Raw genomic sequence first — 25,262 nt, 5'->3', positions numbered from 1 at the left:
CTGAGTGTTAAAACCAGGTGACCAGCCATGTGGACTCCAAAGGCTAAATAATTACACAAACCACATTCTCTTTCATAACATGAACTCAAACAAGGAAGTTGTGAAGTTGTGTTGCTGCTTTCTAAGTATTATTCTTTTGTCCCCGAGATCAGAATAATGGCACTTCCACCATGACTTAATCGAGCAACTAAATAAGAACCTGCTAAGGCCAGTTAGATGCAAGGAGGCATCCATTTTGAAATTACATAACACGAATCAGTTTTGCATTAGTTACTGGAGTCTCATGTAGCTTGGCTGAATTTCTCTCTTTCCAGTTTTTAATTTATTTTGAAGTGGTTAAAGGATAGCATAAATTTGCAGAAGAAAAGAGAATGGCTTCCAAGATTTCAGAAGCCACCCAGACTTCACATAGCCAATAAGAATTCAGGTTAAAAATATTTTTTAATTAAAAAAAACTGCCCACAGGCTAAATTTGGAAGTGGGCAGTTTAATGAGATCGTGGCTATTGAAGTCACTTCGTTGCTGTATATTTTTGCTGTCTTCCCACTAATCTGGGAGTCACTTCTTTAAATTCTTTTTTAAGAAAGTTGATAAATCTCATTTAGGAGAGTTTTTTTCTCTTTCTGAAATATAACCCAATACTTAAGAGAGAAAGAAATATGTGCGTTGACAAAGGAGAGGATTGGAAAAATTCTGGGGCCAATCTGCAAAGTTTTCCTTTTAATCTTGAGATACCCAACAACTATTCAGAACTTACTCTGTAAAGGAAATCTGGTAACAGGCAAAGAGCTGGTGTATTCTTCTTCAGAGTGACCAAGAAAAGTTTTATTTTTTAAAAAAAGGTCTCCATTTGTTCTGTCCACAAAGAGATTGCTTCTTGGCCTTTTGGCTAAGATCAAGTATATTCTGTCCACAAAGAAAAAAATTATAAATTAGGAAATGAGATTCTAAATTTTCTAGTGTTATTATTCTGGCAAAGCAAATATAAAACTCTGCAAAGAGGGCAAGAGGTGAACGAGTCTGGGCGATTCATTCCCGACTTGCTTCATTATAACAATCTCTAGATGGAGGGACAGGGCCCTGGGGTTGGGGTTGGGGTGAAAGAAGATTGTTCTCTTCGTGGCCGGGCTGATACCACACTCCAGCTATCACCAGAAAATGAAATGAGAAGTCAAGAGGCCCAAATCTCTGCAGCCTGTGGAATTGGTACAAAGTTGCTGATTCCGCTGAGGAACCTAGGCTTTGGAATCGGGGACTGTGTTCTGGGGCCACTGTAATAATAAAATCCTCGGCCCTGCTTGCCTGGCAGTCTCCAGCCTCATAGTAATTACAGGAAGAATCGGAAAATAGCGTGGCACAGTGCCCACAGACATGTGCACACTGTCCCTACCTACCAGGAAGGTAGCCTGCTCCTGTGGAGAAGGGCCTGGAGCTCCTGCGAGCAGACCTTCATCGCCTGGCTTTCTGCCACACCTTATGGGGAAGATTACATAGAATGGCCTCAGCCCAGAAATCCCCTGTTGCAGCAAAATGAATGTTTTTCTGACTAGAAGCAGCACCGGGCTTCCTTATTGCACGGTACTGTAAGCAGTCTCTGACCAGGCCATGGCGTTCGCATGGAACGTAGACAAGGAACTGCGCATGCGCGTGCGCCGTGCGGCCTTCAGTAAGGGGGAAGCCAGTCTGGATGGTGTCTGAATAAGGAGGAGAAACCTGATCTCCAGCTGTTTAAAAAGTCATTTTGATTTTGCCATTAAGATGTAAAAATCTCCTCTGCTTCAACCTGTTGTTTAAACTGATTATACTTTTCTCTAAATATATTCAGATTGTAGTTTGTCCTGATTTGAGCTTACACTTAGAAGAAAATTGTTTTTAGGAAAGATTCACAGAAATCTGGCCATTTGGAGTTTGCTTAAGAGAAGACAGGAAAAAGGTTTATTTTTAAGCTGTTAAAATGTTTGGATGCTCTTCTTGCATTCAAGAGGATTTTTTTTTTTTTTTTTTTACTTTCAAATGTCATTCTTACCATAGATTAATCTAAAAAGCCTAATTTCCTTAAGGTAAAATATTCAGTTCCTATTTAGAACTAAAAGATTTGGGGCATTTAAAAATAATGCCTGTGACTTGTTAGTCTCTTTCACTTCAGAAGCATTCCTCCTGTGTGTGGTGTTCCAAGCTTTCACAAGGGCCTGAATTTTACAGCACCTTTTTATTTGTCATGTGTTTAGCAAAATTATTCATAGTCATGTTTTATTGCCCACTTACTGTCAGTCACTATAATTCTTCCCAGTTTACAGAGGTGAAAACTGAGCAAATTGACAGATAGATGAATGGCTTGCTCAGTAATTAACTCATTCAGATACTGAGGGATGTTTGTAGCTTCGCTCTCGCTGTGAGCAGCCTGAATGCTTTGTTCCAAGCCCAGTCATGGCATTTCTGGATCTAAATGGGCATCCTGGAAATGTAAAACTACTCATATTGGTGAGGGGGTTATAAAACGCAGTGTATAAACTCCCCACAAAAGAAAAGTCAGCTCTGTCTATAAGCTGGTAAGGGTGGGTAAGCCAGTTTGCTGCATCGTAGGGCACAGCCAAATAGTTGAGCAAAGAAGATAAGTCCGACCTTAAATTCTCAGTTGACTACTTAACCTGCTGAACCACTACAAATTTGGCCAAAGATCCCAGCAGTATTCAAAACAAGAAAGAATATGGTTGAGAAATGCTTTTCATCGTGAGATGAGGTTACTATTGCTCGTGAGATGCGTGCTGCTTCGCAGTGCACACACGAACAATTCTCTTCAAGAGAGTCCCCCATTGCCTCCTACCTTGTCACTGCTTCCCCATTTCTAAAAATTGTAAGATGCTAGTAGAAGGTTATTAAGATGAGTTTTGAAATGCTAAGGGTACAAAACCCCTAGGTGTATGAGAAGACAGTTTCCCACTGAATAGGCTGAGAATGAGCTGAGCCACGCTCTCCCTTCCAATGCTGGTGTCGGACTAAACCAAGAGAGCAGCAGAGGCTCTGCAGGGGAGAAACATTCTTGACAGGTACCAGCCTGCAGCGTATCACAGTCATCCGCACGTGCTAGAGGCAACCGGAACTCCTACCTGCGTGTTTCTTTCATCTCAGTTAGCCTCTTCCTCTTCGGGCAGTCCTCCCTACTTCTGACTGTAGATCCACTGATTCTATAGCATCCTTTTGTTGAAAGCTGACATCATTCTTACTTACCTTCCCTGTTTTTTGAACCAGTCTCATCAGACTGTCTTATTTTTGTGTGTCCTTGCCAAGATGCACATACGCATTAACAGTTTTTATTTATTTTTACTTTAACCTTTACACGTTACCAAACTGTTGTGTGGGTGGGTTTAACTTTAACTCTGTAGGTAGCATGACTCCACTGCTGAGGAGCCGCTGGGCTCGCCCCGCTCTCTCACCATCTGCCTTCATTGGCCTGCCCCCTCCCCAAGCCTTTGCTTCACCCATCCAAGTCCCTGAGATGAAAATTTTTAGTACACTTGGTTCAGTTTGAACTTTGAAGCAATTTGTTAGGGAACAAAACAGAGAGGATTTTTTATGGCAAACTCCATTAATGCCACATTAAGGCTGACATTTTAATTACCCCAAAGTCAGGAAATGCAAAGTTCAGGTTCCCACAGCAACAGAAACTGTCCCCTTAAGTGTCGGCATCACAGCAGATTCTTTCATGCCCTGATTACACAACTTGGGGCATAGGAACATTGTTTTTATCCACAGACGTGGAAAGAGCGCAGCTTATAGCCTTTGTTATTTTCCTGTAACCACAGTTGAGGATATGGGTCGTTAGCCTCCCCCCAAAAAAACATCTATATGTGCGCTCCCGAAACGGAAGGTCGTTAGAGCCCGGCATGTGCACACGGACAGAATTAAAGTTGCTGTGGGAACATTAACTCTGATTTCCGGACTTCCGTGCCAGTCACATTTAAACCATAATGTTGTAATTTTTGGCATGTAATAAATGTGCATTTCATGTACACAGACAGAAAGAAGCATAAAATGTATTTTAAAGAGCAATTAATTACTAACTTTGTGATTAAAAAACATTTGGTGCGTGTTCCTTTCCATTTAGCTTCAGCTGCTGGTCTTAGCCAGGCCTAATAGATGACATACTGTGTCTCATCCTGCTTCTCAGATGTACTTACTGTATGTTCCTGTTCTTCTAGATAATTAATTCCCTTAGTAAAGCTGTAGGGGGAAAACAAAATGGAAGGAATATGCAAGCATGTAAATAGGGTAAAGGATATTTTGAAGGAAATGATTCATTTCTGCAAATAAACCTCTTTGTCCCTGATAAAAAGCCAGAAATCTGCTAAGTGGGTGTAGACTGAGGTTCCTGGCCACCTTGAGCATCTGGTCCAAGGCCATAAGCACAACTTGAAAGCAGATTTCCCTCTGAATTCCGGGCATGCCCAGTGGGGGAGTAATTTTACTCTGTAGTAACTTTTCAGACTTCAGGCTGAAATAACGTATTTTACGCTGTAGCTACTTTTCAGTTTATGTTCAAACTGGGAAAGAAAAATTGTAGAGAGTCAAGTCAGATACAAATTTTGCCGAAAAACCTCCATTTAAGAGAGTACCGTTTTGTCTTTCGTTTAGATTTGAATCTAGTTGACCTATTTGTGTTGGAGAAGGGAAGTATTTCCAGATGACTGCTTGAGCAAGTTTGTGAGTAAGAATTGGTAGCAGTACTCTAAGTGTTGAAAGTGCACATGCTTGAGCATTTATTTGAAAATTGAGATAGAATTTATACTGAAAGGATGCGTAGCTTAAACTCTCAGGTTAGGCTGTCAGGTTTTAAGCTTTACGGGGATGTTGCTCCTGGTGCATCTGACCCTCTGTTCTTGTTTATTCAGCACCTCTCCTGTCAGCATTTCTTTCCGTTCAGTTTGGTTGCGTAAGATATTTAACCTTTGGGAAAGACACACTCAGTTACAGGGCTCTGATTAGCTTTCACTGGGGCTGTCGGTATGTGTGAATGTATGTCTGTGTGAGCGAAAACTGCTCAAGTTAGTTTGAAGGTCTCTGGCAGATTTGACTGTGTGTTCAGAAAGTTTCCAATCAAAAAGCTGATTCAGTGTAAAACCTTCCAAAAACTTCCAAGGCACCTGTTCACATGAAAAGATTGGCTATCTGCTGGAGGTGCTCAGAAGGTGGTGTTTATAACTGAAGATCTCTGTTTGGAGTGCCAGAAAAGTGAAAAACATTTTGGTCCTCCCAAAACCTCCATAATTGTTCAAAATGTATAATCAAACAAAAGCTTAATTTGGATTCAAATGCATGTATCTCAGCAGATGTGACTAAACTGACTGGAATCCCACGGGAGCAGCTGAACTGGATTTCGGTATGTCTTGATAACCAAAAGAGTTATTCTTAGACTTTGGAAGGACAAAAATGGTCCATCTGTGAAGAACTGTAATAGAGACATGGCACAAAAAAAAAAAAAGGATAAAACAGCATCCTCTGAAAGAGTGTATTTATAGAATTTAGGACAAATTGGACAATCCTGAAAACATTTTGGGGTCACACTAATTCGCAGAAGAACAATAGCCAAAATGGGGTGGAGTAAGCAACCATAGGTAGTTGTTATCCTATAGTTTGCTTTAACTTCTAATCGATTCCATTATCAGTTGAACAGTAAATAGAGCATCTTTAGTATAATTAAGTGCTCTCAATGTCTCCAAAATGTCCTGTATTCTTCTTTATTCTACTTCCTATAATTATATATTCACCTTTTCATTGCTAACAGTTTAAATGATTTTCTGCTATTTTATACATATTAACCAAGTCAGCCTCTTACCTGTTAAGTGTAGATTCATTTCTTTAAAGATACCTTCCCCTTTTAAAAAAGTCACCTTCTGCCTCTGAGTTAATTGATATATAATCTCTGTAGAATTATTTTTATTACCTTTGATAACCTCTTTTTTAGAGGTTTCACTGCTTAGTCCAGCCTTTATACATTGTCAGTTAGTTTTTTATTAAACTTTTTAGAGTTTGCCCTTAGTATATCTAGGGACACATTTATTTTAAAAATTGCATTTCTTGAAGTTTCTGTTACAGCCTGTCTCTTTTTATAAAATGTCCTTTTTTATATAAAACTTGCCCCTCCCTACAATGCTAATTTAATTGACGCCTTCCATAGTCACTTAATGCAGTAATTTCCGTTCATCAGTCTTACTGCGTGCATTCATGCATTCCTTATTTACTCTCTCATCAAATGTCATTGAGCCCCTGCTTCTGTGCCATGTCTTCAGCTTGGACCAGGGGTGAAGAGGCCCTGCCTCACTTTAGGAACTCACAGCATTCCCACACACTTTCCTAAACCTGGACTCTTACAAAGGGAGACAGACAGATGTGGTATTGAAGTGTTCATTAATGCACAAAAAGCTACCAAGCTCCTCGCTGGTGGGGAGCTGAAGCAGTGGGAAGGGCTTCATGGGGAAGGTGACATCAGTCTTGGATGGTGACGGAATAGTAGAAGAGTAAGGGAATGGCATTCCAGGCAGAAGGAAGAGAAGCAAAACCAGAGGCACAGACACATGTTGGTATTCTCAGAAAACAGAACAGTTCAGTTACAATCCTCAGACCTTCTTATGCCTTGTTTTAATCATGGGACAGTTTGTAGTTAGGTAAAATGACCTGTCATTAATATTCAGCCCGGCTGAATTGTATGTCCCTTTTAGAGACATTTGCTTTCTAAATAAGTAATAAAGCAAGATACACACTTACTTTATAATAGGTGACAGTGCCCTCTTTCCCTGCAGGCAGTAGACGTAGGAAAGTATTATGTCGGACTTAGTGATAATTTATTGATGGACAAATTTTAGGATAACTTTTCTTATTGAAAAAGGTTTATTCTTGAAGTCCCATAGTCACCTGTAAGTGACATGCTGCACCTCTGTCACTGACTCATCGTCTTCCAGATTCCTGTAATCAGTCCTCTCGTGAATTCCTCCCAGGCCCCATGGCAAATCTGGTTTTGTGGACCGTTGCCGCAAGTTACACCATGCCACATCGCTCTCCCAAATATTGCACGAATGTGCTTGTGATTGTCTGCAAGTAATTGCTGAGGCTGACTGCTGACTTTCAGGGCTCTATTCTTCATCTTGCCATCTCCTGTCTTGCAGGAACACATCTTTAATACTTATCTGCAGCTGCTAGTGACAGTTTGATATGTACTTCCTCCACTCGTGGCAAATTTCATTTTATAAAACTAGTTTTCTTCTGCCTCTACATCCTTTGTTCTCTTTAAGGATTGCGTACCAGTTATAACTTTTTATCAGCACTCAAAGAGATGAAAGGTTACCTGCTCTAAACTTATTACACAGATGAGAAAACCAAGGCCCATGTGTCTCACCAAAAGGCTCCTGGCAGAGTGGGGAAAGGGTCAGAGCCAGATTCAACAGACGGCGGATGAGTATGGACAGCTCAGGGAACTGACTGTTTAGTGGAAGAGGAAATTATCAGAGATAACGCCAAGTTAACAAAAAGAGAAGATGAAAAAGAAGTGTTTAGAGGAAAATAATACAGTTTAGGTTTATACAATGCTGAGTATAAGATACCAGGAGAAGACAAAGGAGTATAGTAGAAGATTTGGAATTAAAACTAGAAAATACTTTGGCCAACAGGCCATACTTTAAGCCATGAATGTGGTAGTAAATTCAAAGATGGCTTTTGTTGACAGAAAATAGAAAAATGGAACCTTGGGGGATATTTACAATAATTGATAAGAGAATGAAGTGCCATTAAAGGAAGAAAAGAAAAGAGTGTCTAAGACCTAGGAGGAAACCGGGACACACAGAGAGACCATCCAGGAGAAGGGCAGCAGTGGTGGGTGCTGCGGACCCCAAAGGCTGGCAGCTTCCTGGTGGCTGTCAAGACAGCAGTCAGGCGCATCCTCAAAGCTCCATAAAAAGAGGTCGAGGCAGCCCTGACCGGTTGGCTCGGTGGTAGAGCATCGGCCTGGCGTGCAGAAGTCCCGGGTTCGATTCCCGGCCAGGGCACACAGGAGAAGCGCCCATCTGCTTCTCCACCCCTCCCCCTCTCCTTCCTGTCTCTCTCTTCCCCTCCCGCAGCCAAGGCTCCATTGGAGCAAAGATGGCCCGGGAGCTGGGGATGGCTCCTTGGCCTCTGCCCCAGGCGTTAGAGTGGCTCTGGTCAAGACAGAGCGACGCCCTGGATGGGCATAGCATCGCCCCCTGGTGGGCGTGCCGGGTGGATCCCGGTCGGGCGCATGCGGGAGTCTGTCTGACTGCCTCCCCGTTTCCAACTTCAGAAAAAATACAAAAAAAAAAAAGAGGGGTCGAGGAGCAAATAGGATGAATGATGAATAGGGAAGCAACAATTATTAGCTACTTTTAAAGAAGTTTAGTGATTTTAAAAGGATAATAAACAGGTAACACACAAGCAGGGTAGTTAATATTTTTATGACACAGGAATTTGAAGCCCTTTTATAAGCTGAAGAATAAGAACTGGTGTCAAGGAAGACAATTAAACATTGCCTGTTGTGAGGGAAAATTAGATCTCCTATTTTGCACGGCAATTGGAATGGTAAATCTATGTAAATAAACCTTGAAGTCATTACCCAAGCCTAACAAATCAGTAATTCTATTATATTAACTTTTTCTCTTCTTCCTTCCAACATTGTTTTTTCTTTCTTTTAAAAGGCTAATATAACTAATGTTTTGAAAGAATTGTGATGTGTTTTCATCAAATGACTTCACAAATATTCACTCATCCTCTGTGATCTTTGAGCATTAGGCCGAAGACAGGTATCATAAACTTGGAACGTTTACATTTTCTAAAATTTTAAACAAGTTATATCAAAGCATAATCTTTTTTTCTTTTTTTCTTTTCTTTTTTTTTTTTTTACAGAGACAGAGAGAGTCAGAGACAGGGATAGACAGGGACAGACAGACAGGAATGGAGAGATGAGAAGCATCAATCATTAGTTTTTTATTGCGTTGCGACACCTTAGTTGTTCATTGACTGCCCTCCCATATGTACCTTGACCGCGGGTCTTCAGCAAACCAAGTAACCCCTTGCTCGAGCCAGTGACCTTGGGTCCAAGCTGGTGAGCTTTTGCTCAAACCAAATGAGCCCATGCTCAAGCTGGCGACCGCGGGGTCTCGAACCTGGGTCCTTCCGCATCCCAGTCTGACGCTTCATCCACTGTGCCACCGCCTGGTCAGGCTCAAAGCATAATCTTTTTAAAATGCCACACTCTGTGAACTTCTTTCATGAGAGTACAATTCAAGTAGCTCTTTAGTAATTAGGTAACAAACTTATGTGTTCTCGTGTACTGTTTCATTGTCACCGGACATCCTCAAGTTCATTATTTGTGGGATTTTTTAAAACTTGTTTACTTATACTGTATTGCTCTTTTTGATGGTCACAATCATCCCTGAGGCCACTGTCCACTGGGCACACAGTTATCGGCAAATATTTCTACTTTAGAATGGTGCTCTGGAATCAATGAAATCAAATGTTTCTTTACCCTGCTATTAAATCACCTGTAAAACTAAAGAAAATTGTTTATCACTAAGATATATGAACAACCACATGGAAGAATTTTGGATATGAGTCTTTATAATTTCACAATGAAGAGTGAATTCAAAGTTCATGTCAAAATGAACCATGAGGAGATCTTCCTGTCCTCTCTAACTCCAAAAAAGAATTTCCTCCTACTCATTTATCCTCAGTGGTTTTAGGTAGATTCATGTTATCAGTTTTATTCCAAGATTTCATGTGAGATTATTCCAGGCCGTGCATAATTTTTAAGAAAGTTTGATGTGGAACTTATAATAATACCACATGAAGAATTTCAGGAAGTAGTAACTAAATTAACTTTGTCATTTACTTTTTTGCTATAATCCTTTCTTCCCCTGTATAATGTTATTGTTTCTTTGCTTCATATCTCAACTGGGTACTTGGACATAAAAGAAATAATGGAGGAAAGGTGTATATAAATTTGAGCTACAGGGCTTAATTACATGTCTCATGGAAGACACATGCAAATTCTGAACTTCAACCATTAGAAGTTAATCCCAGGGAAAAGAATGCATGTCCTTTCCTCACAGAAATTCTGTAGGTGTTTCCAGGCAGGGCTGGATGATTTTTAAAATTTTAAGAAAGCCCACCAGGCCCTGGCCAGTTTGCTCAGTGGTTGAGTGTTGGCCAGGTGTGTGGATGTCCTGGGTTCAATTTCCAGTCAGGGCACACAGGAGAAGCGACCATCTGCTTCTTCACCCCTCCCCCTCCGCCCCTGTCCCACTCCCCCTCACCCTCTTCCCCTTCCACAGCCATGGCTCAATTGATTGATTAGTTCAAGCACATCAGCCTTGGGCACTGAGGATGGCTCTGTGGAGCCTCTGTCTCAGACTCTAAAAACAGCTCAGTTGCAAACACGGATCCCAGATGGGCAGAGCATCAGCCCAGACAGGGTTGCCAAGTGGTTCTTGGTTGGGGCACATGTGGGAGTCTGTCTCTCTATCTCCCCTTCTCTCATTTGGAAAAGAAGAAAAAGGAAAAAGAAAAGGAACCCCCAAGAAATCTAGCCTTTTGCATTTCATTCCTTACCTAAAAGTCCCAGAGGGGTCGTTGGCTCCGGGCTCCTGCAGTGGCCTCATAATCCTAGGTTAACATGCTGAGACATTCACAAGCAGACTTCCTGTACTTGGGCAGTGATACCAACAGAGACTTCAGGCAGATGGAACCCCCTCCCTCTAGAGGAAAAATGCCTAACCTGGAGGTATTAAACTCTACTGCTGCCACGACTGGGCCTCCCTCTAGGAGCCTGTGAACTTCCTGAGATGTGCCCACATATGTGCATACTTGCATACTTATGTGTCTGCTGTTCTGGGACACGAGTGTGTAACTTTCATTAGATTAGGGTCAGGGGACTGTAGGAATGGAAGAACCACTTCCCCAGGACATATCCCAAACAGAATCTGTATCTTCAAACCTAGCCCCCATTAGTAAACTAGAAGCATGGAGGAGAGATCCAGTGTGAACATCCAAAAGCAGACTGACTCCTGAAGCTCTTTCGGGCCCTTCAGTATGCCCACAGGGCAAGGGCAGGTCCACAACAGGCTTCTAAAGCTATTTATGGAACATGCTGATAATGGATTAATTTGTACCGTACCTTGCTCAGAAAATGTTGTGGGTTTTTTCACCCCCATGGTCTGGTTATTTGCTCTTTTTAATGTGAAATTCAGCCTATGAATGCATTTATATGCCTTTACTTAACCTCCTTGTTTTTCCATTTCTTCATATCCATAATGAGAATGAAAATAGTTTCTGCCTCATTGGGTTATTATAAGAATTAGATGGAATATTGTATGTAAAACCCCTAAAACAGCAGCAGACAGGCAGCCAGCACTCAGTGAATTTGAGCATTAGCTATATAGTTTAAGTGTTTTTAAATTATTAAGTAAATCTGTACTAAAATTGAAGCAACAAAAAGGAAGGTGGTGGCAGGTGCCCATCCTTCCCCCTGAGAATGAGAGACGGAAGCTCTGGGTCAGCAGGGGGAGAGGCATGTGGAGAACTCGCCATCCTCACTGCAGGACAAGGTCGGTGCCCTCTTGACCCTTCTTCAAGTCAGACCTGGGTAGATAAAGAAGCCTTGCTGTTATCATTTTACCTCTTTTTATTCCTCCATTTATCTTGTCCTTTTTTTTAATTGAAAGAGAACTAATATTCAGTAAACATTTACTCTGTGTCGAATGCATCACATCGTTCTTACAAAACACCCCATTTTACAGATAAGGGAGCTGTAACACAGAGAAATTATAGGAAAAAACCTAGCTGAATGCTTTCTTCTTGATATAGGAAAGATTTAGACTATTATTTATATTATATTATTAACCTATTAAGTTCCTTCTTGTCCTCAAGTGCATTCTAATCAATGAGAGATTTTTAAATTATAGAGAATGGATTTGTGTCTATCTTATTTCAGAATCCTTTGTAGAACCTGTACATGCCCCTACCATGCACCCTTGGGTGTCCTGTCACTGTAGCCACCGTCTAGCCCTAACTCCAGAGGAGCCCAAAACATCAGGTTTTTAGAAAGAGCAAACGGAGGCCCTAGCCAATTGTCTCAGAGGTAGAGTGTCGGCCTGGCATGTGGAAGTCCCAGGTTCAAGTTCTGGTCAGGGCACACAGGAGAAGTGACCATCTGCTTCTCTACTCCTCCCCTTCTTCGTTCTCTCTCTCTCTTCTCCTCCCGCAGCCATGGCTTGGTTGGAGACAGTTGGCCCTGGGCACTAAAGATGGCTCTATGACCTCTCCTCAGGTGCTAAAATAGCTTGGTTGCCAAGCAACAAAGCAATTACCCCAGATGGGCAGAGCATCGCCCCATAGGGGGCTTGCCAGATAGATCCCAGTTGGGGTGCATACAGGAGTTTGTCTTTCCGCCTCCCCACTTCTCACTTAAGAAATTTTTTTTTAAAATACAACAAAATAAAGAAAGAGCAAATGACTGTACTGCCACATCACAGAGCCCTTTCCAAAGAGATATACTTACAACCAAAGAAATGCATCTTTTTAAAGACAGTCTGCCTGATGGCTTCAGAGTATTTTCAAATAATTCAAAATACAAGTAAAGTTGGGAGAGTAAATGTGTTTCACTGCAGACGAGATTGCTTTTAATCACCCAGCTCACTTACCATAATTCTTCCATTCTAAAGCAGTTCCTAGTAGTTGAAAAAAATATATATTATCTTAAGACAGTATGTAAGATGTGTTGGCTCATTGTACCTAGTGAATCTTTCCTGTCCTGTGGGGTGCCCACATAGCTTTTGGTAATGCATGGAGATAATTTTAGATATTTGCTTCTCTTAACTCCTGAGCATTTTTGCTGTTGAGTATAGAGTTCCAGAGACACATGGATACGAAACTGAAGCTACAAGTCGCTTAGTAATAGTTGCAAATCAAATGTTCAACTGGATTGTGTGCAAGTCTGTATAAATCCCAAGTCAGAGCTTTAAAATAACTTACTGAGTCATGATTTCTGCATCTCATATGCAGTGTTCCTTAAATCATATGTTGATGGCTAATCAGCAGAATCCAAAGACACAAATTAGATGGTACAATATTTACAGAGAAAATATATGTGTAGCTTGAAAAGCAAAGATCCTCAATCATCAGGATTACAGTTCCACCAAAAAAAAAAAAAAAAGGTAGCAGTTGCAATCTGAACTGCCAACACTGTAGCCAAGAAAGGAATGAATATAACAGTAGAAAGAGAGAGCTTTAAGACAGAGCTTCTTGGTTAAAGGAGTTTAGACCTTCAAGAAATTATGTTTGAGAAGATTCAGAAGAAATACTAGGTAAGATGAATTATTCCTATTCCTATTCCTCAAATAGCATTCTAGTGGTTAAATTATTAAATGCTTGTTCAGGTGGAAGAATTTGTGAGAGCAGACATCCTGTCTATCTTGTTCACTGCCGGGTCCTTGGCAGAGTGCTTAGCCATAGTGGCTACTCGGCTAAAATGTATTGAATGAATGAGGTGGGAAGAACTGTGAAAAGTAAGAGTATAGTGCATTTGTGAGCCTGTCACCCTTTTGTAAAAGTATAGGTAGTGATTTTTTAAAATAGGATTTATTTTTCAGCAGACGTACAGAATGAAGGGCATTCCAGATAGCCTCTGGTTTTTATGCTGGGAAAACAGAATCGCTGTCTGTTGGATGTAGGCTGCTACATGTTTTGATTCTAGTAGCAATATGGGAGGGTCAAGGTCAACTTTGTAGTATAATCTGGTGCCTGTTTTCATAGATATCATGGAAATAGATACTTATTTTCAAGATGCTCAAACAGATGATTAGATGAAAGCTCCAGCAAACCCTGAAACAACAAGAAGGAAAGGTTTTCCCACTCCCACCTCCCATGACTGTAGCATCTTGCACAGTTTTCTGCAACCCACACCCTCCTCCTGGCTTCACCCATTTCCTGGGTCCCATCTTTATCTAGAGCAGGAGTCCCCAAACTATGGCCTGCGGGCCACATGCGGCCCCCTGAGGCCATTTATTTGGCCCCCACCACACTTCCGGAAGGGGCACCTCTTTCATTGGTGGTCAGTGAGAGGACGCAAAGCGCGGTGTCGCTCATGTACATTACTACTTCCGGTGACACAGGACACACGCCTCACGGCTCCGGAAGCGCGTCATATCACTTGTTACGGCTAGCAGTGACAAATATGGAACCGGACATTGACCATCTCATTAGCCAAAAGCAGCCCATAGTTCCCATTGAAATACTGGTCAGTTTGTTGATTTAAATTTACTTGTTCTTTATTTTAAATATTGTATTTGTTCCCGTTTTGTTTTTTTACTTTAAAATAAGATATGCGCAGTGTGCATAGGGATTTGTTCATAGTTTTTTTTATAGTCCAGCCTTCCAACGGTCTGAAGGACAGTGAACTGGCCCCTTGTGTAAAAAGTTTGGGGACCCCTGGTCTAGAGAATACAGCATGTGACTGTCAGTCCAGCAATGAGTTAGTTCTTGAAAATTCCATCCCCCATACAGATGGATTCTCTCAGTATGGAAGTGGCATGATTTGACCCGTAGCAGGCAGAGCTGACCCAGGGAAACAGGCTTGGCATAGAATCTCGGTGCCCTACTGCAAGAAGGGCCCTCAAGAGAGTTCTTCATGTCCACCCTCACTCAACTGACTGGACAGTTGAGGGATGTGTTCGAAAACAAATTCCCGGCTGAATGAATAGTGGATAAAATGAATGAGAGATGCATTCACTCTTGCGGAAGTCTCTGCCATCCCACTTGAATAGAAAGCTAATTTTGAAGCCACTCTGTTCTCCATGGCACGATTCGTATATACTCAGCATTGGAATATGGTTACCATCTGCTGCCAGTACACAGGACTAAGGAAGTACTGGGGTGGGTAGGAGGAGGCTGGGAGGGAAGAAAAGAGACACTTAAAACGAGCTAATGATCTCCTTTGTGTTGGAGTCTCGATTTCAGAACATCAGTCTTGTACTTCAAGAACAAAAACACCAGTGTGTCTTAGACCACACCAAGGCGCCGGTACATCAGATAAGACCTGTGCTGTGTGGTGTTCAGCCACCGAGCCTCAAGAAGTTCTAAAAGTGAAATTAAAGGAGCAAACTGAGGAAGCTGAAAGGCAGAAAAGCTTAGTGGAAAACACAACCAGGAGGGCCTTGCAGATATGTGTCTTCAGGGTTGCAGTAGTTCAAAAATGAGTCTACTAATTAAAGAGTTAGAAAATGCTATAAAATCCCAGGAATTTAAGGATCTTGAAGAAATGAAACACTTCTCCATACACTCTGAGTACATTGTGATCCTTTAGTAGAATCTCAAGTTGAAAGTGACTTGTGCATTGTGTGGATTGAAACAGCTGATTAAAAGTTAACAGGCAGTTATGCTGGACGCACAACAGAAAAAGTTGTTCAGCAAAGCTACTAAGACGAGAAAACATCTTGGAAAGGCAGCGAGCTCACAGAGCTTCCTGTAGTGTGCCTAATATTATTTGTGTAAGTGGCTGGTTATGGCACAGAATCATATTGATAACTGCTATGCTGAAATGACATGCCAGAGAATACTAATTAAGTTAGGGATATACCCCAATGAAAAACATTATTACAGTAAAGTTAACTTTGCTTTTGGGCAAGGTTATGCTCGACATTTGAAGGCAAGTATCGTTATATAATCAGTAGTGGTTCTGTATCTCAAGTTTGAGAAATTTACAAGGTAGGGAGGGAGCAGTTCTTTTGGCTGTGCGAGGAAATAATCTTTTCAGATATGTATGTAAAGTAAATTTAGAAGCATTGACAATCCTAGGCCTGCAAAACTCACCCTAGGCAGCACAAAGTGATTGCCAAGCAGTAGGTCACTCAGTGCTTAGAGTGGTCCAATCAGTAAATATTTGCTAGCTGCATGAGCCCTGTCCTTGACTCCTGTCTGTCATCAGGGACAAGTCACACAATTGTGACTCAAACACAATTAGAATATTAGCACTATCTTCAGTCTGTCTCGTGTATGGCTTCTCTTCCTAGCCCACTGTCCTTCCATGTTCTATTTTACTTGTCCTGCAACATCCCTGTGAAGCACAAGCACCCTTATTTTCCAGGTGGGATAACTAGTCCTCACAGGAATAACTTCATTCTTCGTCTCTAAATATGAATTAATTGATCATCTTTACATGGCCCAGCTACTTGGACTATAGTTATTTGTCACTATTTCAGGTTTTCCAGGTAAAGGACATATTTTATCTTTCTCATTATTCTTTTTCAGAAAAGTTGAGATAAAAACAGAATCTAACAAATATCCCATGGAGATATTTGGTGTTCTCTTTTCTTTGGAGAATAAATTAAGGCCTTCTCTGTTCCCCTCTCCTGGCTCTCTCAGTAGATAGTCAAACTCGCATGCCAATTTTCAAATGAATAGGGCTCATTCTAATAGCTGGATCACAGTCCCCTCTATTGAGGAAAAAGTCTTGTAAATTCATGCCTGGAACCTGTAGAAGTTACTTTTGGTTATAAACTTTAACAGTTTGACCTGAAGGTTTTTAAACAGTACTAATATGTGACCTGGTTGTGAGTTCAGCAATAAATTTATACTCAGTATTTGAAAGGCCAAAAAGAAAACTAGGGTCTTTTAGTCTCTCCGGTGACCTACACTAAATATTGCATATTTACTTTGTAAATGAGGACACCCAGTGGCCACCAAGTGAAAATATTCTAAACAATCCCTGACGTTGTTTAAGCAAATATAAATACCCATTATCAGAGCTGATGGATAGAGGCATCTCTATCACAGCTGTTACCAAGCTGTTTAGCTTCCTAAGGTAGGCAAGAATGGTGGGAGTTTGGCCTGATCATTTTTATATCATATCACAGATTGGTTTCTTCCCCCTTAAAGTTGGATACAAGGAATGGCTCAGCTTTGAGTTCCACTGAATTCTCAGCTGACAGAAGGGCCCAATCAGATGCCTTTTGGGGAAATGGAATCAGGAAGATGGAGACAGTATGGTGTGTGTCAAAAATCATACATGAATGAGCACAGTTTGTGGGAAACTCAGCGAACACATATAAAAAACCAATTGCCTTAGACCGTAAAATCATACTGAAAATAGAAGTGTGGCTATTTTGTGGGAAACTAGGGAACACATAAAAAAACATAGTTTCCCTAGACCTTAAATCATACTGAAAATAAAACTGTGGCTATTGCCTGAGAGGGGGTAAAGTAACAAAGGACAGGAGAAGAACATTATGCAGAATACCCAGGACCCCTGGGACTACAACGTGCAGACATACCTCAGAGAAAAGGTGCACTCTGAGGTCACCGTTTACTGTCAGCATGTCTGGTAGGCGCATTGGAGACCTGACCAAACAAATACTCAGATAGGAGCTTCTCAATGTAAAGAAATGTGCTGGGAAGTATGAGAAATCCATAAATTTGTAGTTATAGTTGTGGTTATCACAGTACAAGGCACTAGTTTTCTGGAAGCTTAGAGTCTTCTCATAGAGATAAGACAGGCACAAATGACAAAAATTGAAGAGAGGCAATAATAATTAATGTAGGGACTAAATGTGCTGCATGTGTGAAAAGTTTAGATTTATTCTTCAGAATTCAGGGACAAGAAACATTTTCTTATTTTTGAAGCAAATTAAACCCCAGGCCACTAAGTTAACAAGAAATTCAGTGAAGCCTACGGCTCCGTTTCCCTCCCTAGATCTGCACAAGACTCGGAACCAAGGGCGGGCTCAGACCCTACAGCCATGGTGGTCTTCGTCGCTGACATTGCTTGTCTACCAACAGAAACACCATTGAGCCTTGTCCATCTGACTGCCTGAAACTACTACATTCGTTGGGCTTAAAGATGCCCTTCATGGTGGGCCTCAAACATAGGCCCAGCCCCAAGATTATCACTCTTAATTTCAAGACAGTGCCTTTTCATTTCACCTTCTAAAAATGTGACAAGCAGTTACCCTAACTGGAGCTATGTGCAAGCAGAGACCTCAAACCTTGTCACCTTCCCTAATTGAGGGGAAGTAATTTTTCTCCCTGGCAGACCACCTTAATATAACTCCAAAGCATTAACCTTCCTCTCCTCAGCCCAGAAAGGTCCCAGCATAATTCTCCATAGAGAAGGTAGATTCCAAAAACAAAGCTCTTTGTATTGCAATAGGCTCTGTTTTTAGGGCTTAACTTCTGATTTAGGCTCTGATGCCACAGCTCCTTGGGACAAGGGAGCTTAGAACTGTGTACAAGGCTTGCCCTTTCTTAATTGCCTTATTATTATGGAAGTTTTTTAATTTGCTAGGGTTAAAAATATTAAAGTTTCAGTCTGAGCAGTTGTGATGAAGCAGATAGAATTTCGACCTGGGATTCCGAGGTCCCAGGCTCAAAACCCTGAGGTCGCTGGCTTGAGCATGGGCTCATTCAGATTGAGCACAGGCTCACCTGTTTGGGCACAGGGCCACTGATCCTAGGTTGCTGGTTTGAGCCCAGAGGTTGCTGGCTTGAGCCCTCCCCCGCAAAAGGCATGTATGAGAAGAAATCAATGAACAACTAAAAGTGATGCAACAATGAGCTGATGCTTCTCATCTCTCTCCCTTCCTGTCTATCTCTCTCACTAAAATAAATAAATAAATAAATAAATAAATAAATAAATAAATAAAGTTTCCATTTATTATCTCACCAAGCAATGGTAACTAGGAAAAGAGAACTTAGAATGGAATCTAGTAATCAAAGAAGTCTCCACAGAGAAGGAAGAACTTTCAATAGGGTCCTCGAATGGTACATAAGATTTGGTAAGTAGAGAAAGCACATTAATTTGAGAACTCAGAACAAATTCAGCAGAAGAAGAGAAGAGTGGATGCAGTACATGTAACAGATGGCAAAAGGTCTAGCTTCTTGCATTAGCACAGAGATTTTACTTCAGCAAAGTAAGGTGAAATGTTTAGATTATTACCTGTAGCTACAGAAGACTCTTGCAGCTTGATATCTTTTTCCCTATAATATGCAAATAATATAATAAAATATTTAAAATATATAAAGAATATACAGATAAAATACCTCTCTCCTTAGAGGAATAATTACAAAATATACCTTCTCCCTTCACTCATTTACCAGTGCCTCCCAAGGCTTTACGTTCTGACTCCACTCATTTGGGGTCTTCTTCATCTCAGCGTAAGCAAAAAGGAACTTATCTTACTTTTTCTAAGGAAATCCTGCGGTGTTGAGATGTAGCTTCAGCTACTTTCTTAAACTGGCCTCATTAAATCACCACTGTGCTTTCCTCTTAACTTATCCAGCAAAGCAGTTCGTTTTTTCTTGGCTCTTTGTTGCTTTGAGCAAGAAAGCCTTCATTTCTCGGCAAAATAACCTGGCTCAAGTCCACACATTCCACATAGAAATAGTGTGGCCCCTTCTACCAACAAATAAACTATGCTTGAAAACCAGTTGTCACAGAGGAAGCAACTTTTTTTTTTCTAGGAAGACACAGGCATAAGCAGTTTCAGACTTGTGCAGCAACAGAGGACAAAAGGAAGTTCTGTGAATTGGGAAGCTCTATTTTAGTTAAAAAAAAGATTTTTCTAAATAACACTATGGGGTTCTGTTTTCTCACTCATTGAAGTTCAATTAAGTCAAAAAATTAATCTCTTACCTAATTATACTTCGTCACCAATTGATATTAAAAAGAAAGAAAGTGCCATTCCTGGGAGTTACGCTTGATATTCAAACTACTAGAGTTAAAAATGTCTATTTCTTTTAAAATAAGTATATGATAATGCAGAGATCAGAAGAAAAACAGGTTAGTAAGAAGATGCTAGTTTGTATATAAACCCTTTTTAAATTTATAATTTCTTTTCAAGCAAAATAAAGGATGGAACTTATTAACTGTGCATTTGAATGTATGGATCCTTCTTTAAGGCCTAAGCCGAGCCAAGTTCAGACTACATACTTGTGAGTTTCAGTTGGCCCCTTTTGTTCACTTTCGTCTCCCACCCAATGATGCAGCATCTGTGTTTTTGTTCCCCAGATTTGGTGAACAAAGGAAAAGGTTACAGTAGGGCAGCAGCTAAATTTGTAAGGAAAGAGCTTTAGAAAAAAAAAATCTAACTCTTAAAAGGTGTCTCAAAAGGTTTACAGTATAAGAGGATGTAAAGGCATCAACCTCAGATTTCACTGACTTTTCTCCTTAGTCTCAGCAGGTCCACCCTCCTCAAGAAGCCATTTCATTTCTGCTTCAGAACGAGGACACAGGTGTCTCTCAAAGTGTTGTCTGGAATGGTAGCTACCCCATGCCTTTGTTCACAGAGCTAAAACTGGGCTTTCACAAGAGAGGAAAGGTGGTGTTTGAACTTTCAGAGTTTTAGTCCACTAGAACCAAATGCTCAAAGTATAGAAATTCATAAACCATGTATCTTAATAATACCCAAAACTGAATATTTAGAATTAGTTCTGTAAAGTTGATAATCAATTATTTGCTGATTGACTATATTCACCTCATAACTAAAGGTATTTAAGTTAACTTAAAAGAATTTTCAGTACATTAGTAAATATAGAAAAATATATGGTACTTTTTGCTTTTTGTACCATTAAAATTTGTTTTTTCAATTACAGTTGACATTCAATATTATTTTATATTAGTTTCAGGTGTACAGCATAGCAGTTAGACATTTATATAATTTTGAAACGATTCCCTCCTAGAAGCCCACCTGGCACCATATATTAGTTATTATAATATTATTGACTATCTCTATTCTCTAGATTGTACTTTACACTTCCGTGACTATTTTGTAACTATCAAGTGTACTTCTTACTGCCTTCACCTTTATCACACATCCCATCAACCCCCCCCCCAAATCTGGCAACATCAGTTTGTTCTCTGTATCCTTGAATTCTGTTTCTGTTTTATTTGTTCATTTGCATTTTTCTTTAGATTCCGCGTATAAGTGAAATCACATGGTTTTTGTCTTTCTCTGTCTGACTTAGCTCACTTAGCATAATAATATTCTTTAGATCTATCTAGGGGTAGTCAACCTTTTTATACCTACCACCCACTTTTGTATCTCTGTTAGTAGTAAAATTTTCTAACCGCCCACCATGAAAGGTAGAACGCCCACTAGTGGGCGGTAGGGACCAGGTTGACTATCACTGGGTCTATCCATGTTTCACAAATGGTAAGATTTCATTGTTTTTTATGGCCAAGTAACATTCCTTAGTATATATGTACCACTTCTTTATCCAGTTGTATATTGAAGGGCATTTAAGTTGTTTCCATTTCTTGGCATTGCAAAAAAATGCTGTAATGAACATAAGGGTGCATATATCTTTTTGAATTTGTTTTTTTTTTTATTTCTTCCAATAAATACCCAGATATGGAATTGCTGAGTGTATGACTAGTAGCCTTGGCCATCACAGACGCCAGGCAGGTGCACGTTCACATTAGATTCGGTCAGACGGTAAAGAAACAGCGGAGCTGAAAACTGGTGGGCCATCCCTTATTCTAGCCTCGCACTGGCCAGCGAGTAAAAACAAACAAACACACGGGGCACCAAGACCCACTCACACATTCTCCAGTTCCACAACCAGGAGAATCTTTTCTGGTTTTTCCTAGAGTCAAAGGCCCCCACCAGCTCAGTCACCTTTGGTTCCCCATCTGCACATCTTCTCCCTTCTCTCTGTGCAAACTGGCTTCTCCTTCAGCACCCTGCCATCTTGGCTGCTTCTTTCTCTCCAGCACTCTTCTTCGCTGCTCTCACTCTGCAAAAACATGGCTTTCTTCTTCCTCACACTCACAAATCTTTCTTGGTGTGAAAACCCCTCTTCCAGCACACATTAGTATAATGAAGTCCCTTCCCAAGCAGTAAGGTAATTAGCAGTTTCACCTGGCAGTGCAATTCACGTGGGCAGCAGCCATTTTTTTTTTTTTTTTGTATTTTTCTGAAGCTGGAAACGGGGAGAGACAGCCAGACAGACTCCCGCATGCGCCAGACCGGGATCCACCCGGCACGCCCACCAGGGGCGACGCTCTGCCCACCAGGGGGCGATGCTCTGCCCCTCCGGGGTGTCGCTCTGCCGCGACCAGAGCCACTCTAGCGCCTGGGGCAGAGGCCAAGGAGCCATCCCCAGGGCCCGGGCCATCTTTGCTCCAATGGAGCCTTGGCTGCGGGAGGGGAAGAGAGAGACAGAGAGGAAGGAGGGGGTGGGGGGTGGAGAAGCAAATGGGCGCTTCTCCTATGTGCTCTGGCTGGGAATCGAACCCGAGTCCCCCGCACGCCAGGCCGACGCTCTACCGCTGAGCCAACCGGCCAGGGCAGGCAGCAGCCATTTTTAACAATAAAAGTGAGCAGAATCAAATAACACAAATTTTACAAACTCATTTGCCTAACACTGAGTCATAGGCAGTTCTATTTTTAATTTTTTGAGGACTGTCCATAATGTTTTCCACATAGGCTACACCAATTTTCAATTCCACCAACAGCGCATGAGGGTTCCCTTTGCTCCACACCTTCACCATTGCTTGTTGTTTGTTGATTTATTGATGATAGCCATTCTTATAGGTATGTGATATCTCATTGTGGGGTTTTTTGTGTTTTGTTTTGTTTCAAGTGAGAGGAGGGGAGATAACAAGACAGACTCCAATATGCACCCTGACCAAGATCCACCCAGCAACCCCTGTTTGGACTGGATGCTCAAATCAACCAAGCTATTCTCAGCACCCGGGGCTGATGCTCTAATTAATCAGACCTATGGTTATGAGAGGAGAAGAGTGAGAGAAGGGGGAGAGGTAGGGGAGGAGAAGCAGATGGTCACTTCTTGTGTGTACCCTGACCAGGAATCAAACCCAGGACGTCTGTACAACGGACCGATGCTCTATCCACTGAGCCAACTGACCAGGGTCTCATTGTGGTTTTAATTGTCATTTCCCCAATGATTAGTGATATTGAGCGTCTTTTCATGTTCATTGGCCATTTGTATGTTCTCTTTGGAGAAATGTCTTTTCAAGCCCTCTTTTTTCATTGGATTGTTTGGGAGTTTTTTTGGTTTTATATTATATGAGTTCTTTATAAATTTTGATTATTAACTCCTAATCAGATGTATCATTGGTGAATATCTTTGCCCAACCTGTAGGTTATCTTCTTATTTTATTGATAGTTTCCTTTGCTGTTTGAAAATTTTTAGTTTAATGTAGTCCCTTTTGTTCTTTTTGTGTTTTTCCCCCCTTTTGTTTCCTTTATCCAAGGAGATAGGGCAGCAAAAACATTGCTAAGAGTAATGTCAGAGAATGTACTCCCTATGTTTTCTTACAGGAGTTTTATGATTAGGGGTCTTACATTTAAGTCTATTCCATTTTGAGTTTATTTTTGTATATGGTGTAAGAAGGTGGTCTAGTTTCTTGTTTCTTTTTTTGCATGTATCTGTCCAGTTTTTCCAACAACAGTTATTAAATAGATGTCATTACCCTATTGTATATTCTTGCCTCTATTGTCATAGATAAATTGACCATATAGGTGTAGGGTTTTTTCTAAGCTCTCTATTCTGTTCCATGCTCTATGTGTCTGTTTTTATGCCACTATAGTATAGTTTGATAATATCAGGTAGCAAGATACCTTCAGATATGCACTTTCTCAAGATTGCTTTGGCTCTTCAGGTCTTTTGTGATTCCATATGAATTTTAGGATTTTTTGTTGTAGGTTTATGAAAAAATGGCATTGGCATTTTGATACGGATTGTATTTAATCTATAGATTATTTTCAATAGTATGGATATTTTAATGATGTTAATTCTTTCTATCCATTTGCAGGATATATTTTTTTATTTATTTGTGTCTTAAATTTCTTTAATGTCTTATACTTATCTCTTTGGTTAAGGTTATTCCTAGGTATTTTTTGATGCAATTGTAAATAAGATTTTTTATTTAATTTCTCTTTTCTGATAGTTCATTATTGGTATATAAAAATGCAACCAATTAGTGAAAATTATTTTGTATTTTGCTTCTTTAATGAATTCATTTATCAGTTCTAGTAGCTTTTTGGTGAAATCTTTAGCATATTCTATATATAGTATCATGTCAACTGCAAATACACACAATTATACTTCTTCCTTTCCAATTTTGATAATTTCTTTTCTTATCTGACTGCTATCACTAGTACTATGTTGAATAAAAATAGTGAAAGTGAACATTCTTATGTTGTTCCTGATTCTTAGGAAAATGCTTTCAACTTTTCACTATTGAATATGATGTTAGCTGTGGGTTTGTCATATATGGCTTTTATTATGTTGAGGTATGTTCCCTTTTTTATTTTTTTATTTTGCTGGAAGTTTTTTATTTTAAATGGATGCTGGGTTTTATCAAATGCTTTTTCTGCATCTATTGATAATATCATATGGTTTTGATCCTTCATTTTGTTTATATGGCATATCACATTAATTGTTTTGCAGATATTGAATCAAGCTTGCATCCTAGGAATGATTTCCACTTGATCATGGTGGATGATCTTTTTAACGTATTGCTAAATTCAGTTTGCTAATGTTTTGTTGAGGATTTTTGCATCTCTGTTCATCAGGGATATTGGCCTATACTTTTCTTTTTGGTGTGTCTTTGTCTGGTTTTGGAATCAGAAAAATGCTGGCCTTGTAAAATGAGCTTGGTAGCCATTGCTCCTTTTGAATTTTTTTTAAATATTATAGCTGGAGAAGGACGGGTGTTAGTTCTTTGAATGTTTAGTAAATTTCACCTGTGAAGCCAGGATTTTTCATTGTTGGGAGTTTTTTGATTACTGATTTAATTTCTTAGCAATTATTGGTCTGTTCAGATTTTCTGTTTCTTCATGACTCAGTCTTGGAAGACTGTATGGTTCTAGGAATTTATCCACTTTTCTTAGATTGTCCGATTTGTTGACGTATAATTGTCCACAGTATTTTCTTAAACTTCTTTTGAATCTCAGTGATGTCAATTGTCACTCTCCTCTTTCATTTCTGATTTTATTTATTTGGGACCTCTCTTTTTTCTTCTTGATAACTTCATTTAAGGTTTATAAATCTTGTTTATCTTTTCAAAGAACCAGCTCTTGGTTTCATTGATATTTTGTTTTGGGGTGCTTTTTTCAGAATCTATTTTGTGTATTCTGCTCTGATTTTTATTATTTTCTTCCATATACTCACTTTAGGGTCTGATTATTGCTGTTTTTCTAGTTCCTTCTATGTAAAATTAGATGGTTTATTTTAGATTTTTC

The 25,262-nt window shown here is 40.2% G+C and overlaps 1 protein-coding gene across 14 annotated transcripts in view; it reads left to right on the top strand.

Annotated features, from left to right (window-relative positions):
• ZBTB20 (zinc finger and BTB domain containing 20) overlaps positions 1-25,262 on the top strand; it is an 894,540-nt gene that overhangs the window by 821,945 nt on the left and 47,333 nt on the right. The window lies entirely within an intron of this gene.

The sequence above is a fragment of the Saccopteryx bilineata genome, chromosome 8, assembly GCF_036850765.1.
Source record: "Saccopteryx bilineata isolate mSacBil1 chromosome 8, mSacBil1_pri_phased_curated, whole genome shotgun sequence".
NCBI lineage: Eukaryota > Metazoa > Chordata > Mammalia > Chiroptera > Emballonuridae > Saccopteryx > Saccopteryx bilineata.
The sequence above is the reverse complement of the archived record's forward strand: the minus strand, read 5'-3'. Positions and strand labels throughout refer to the sequence as shown.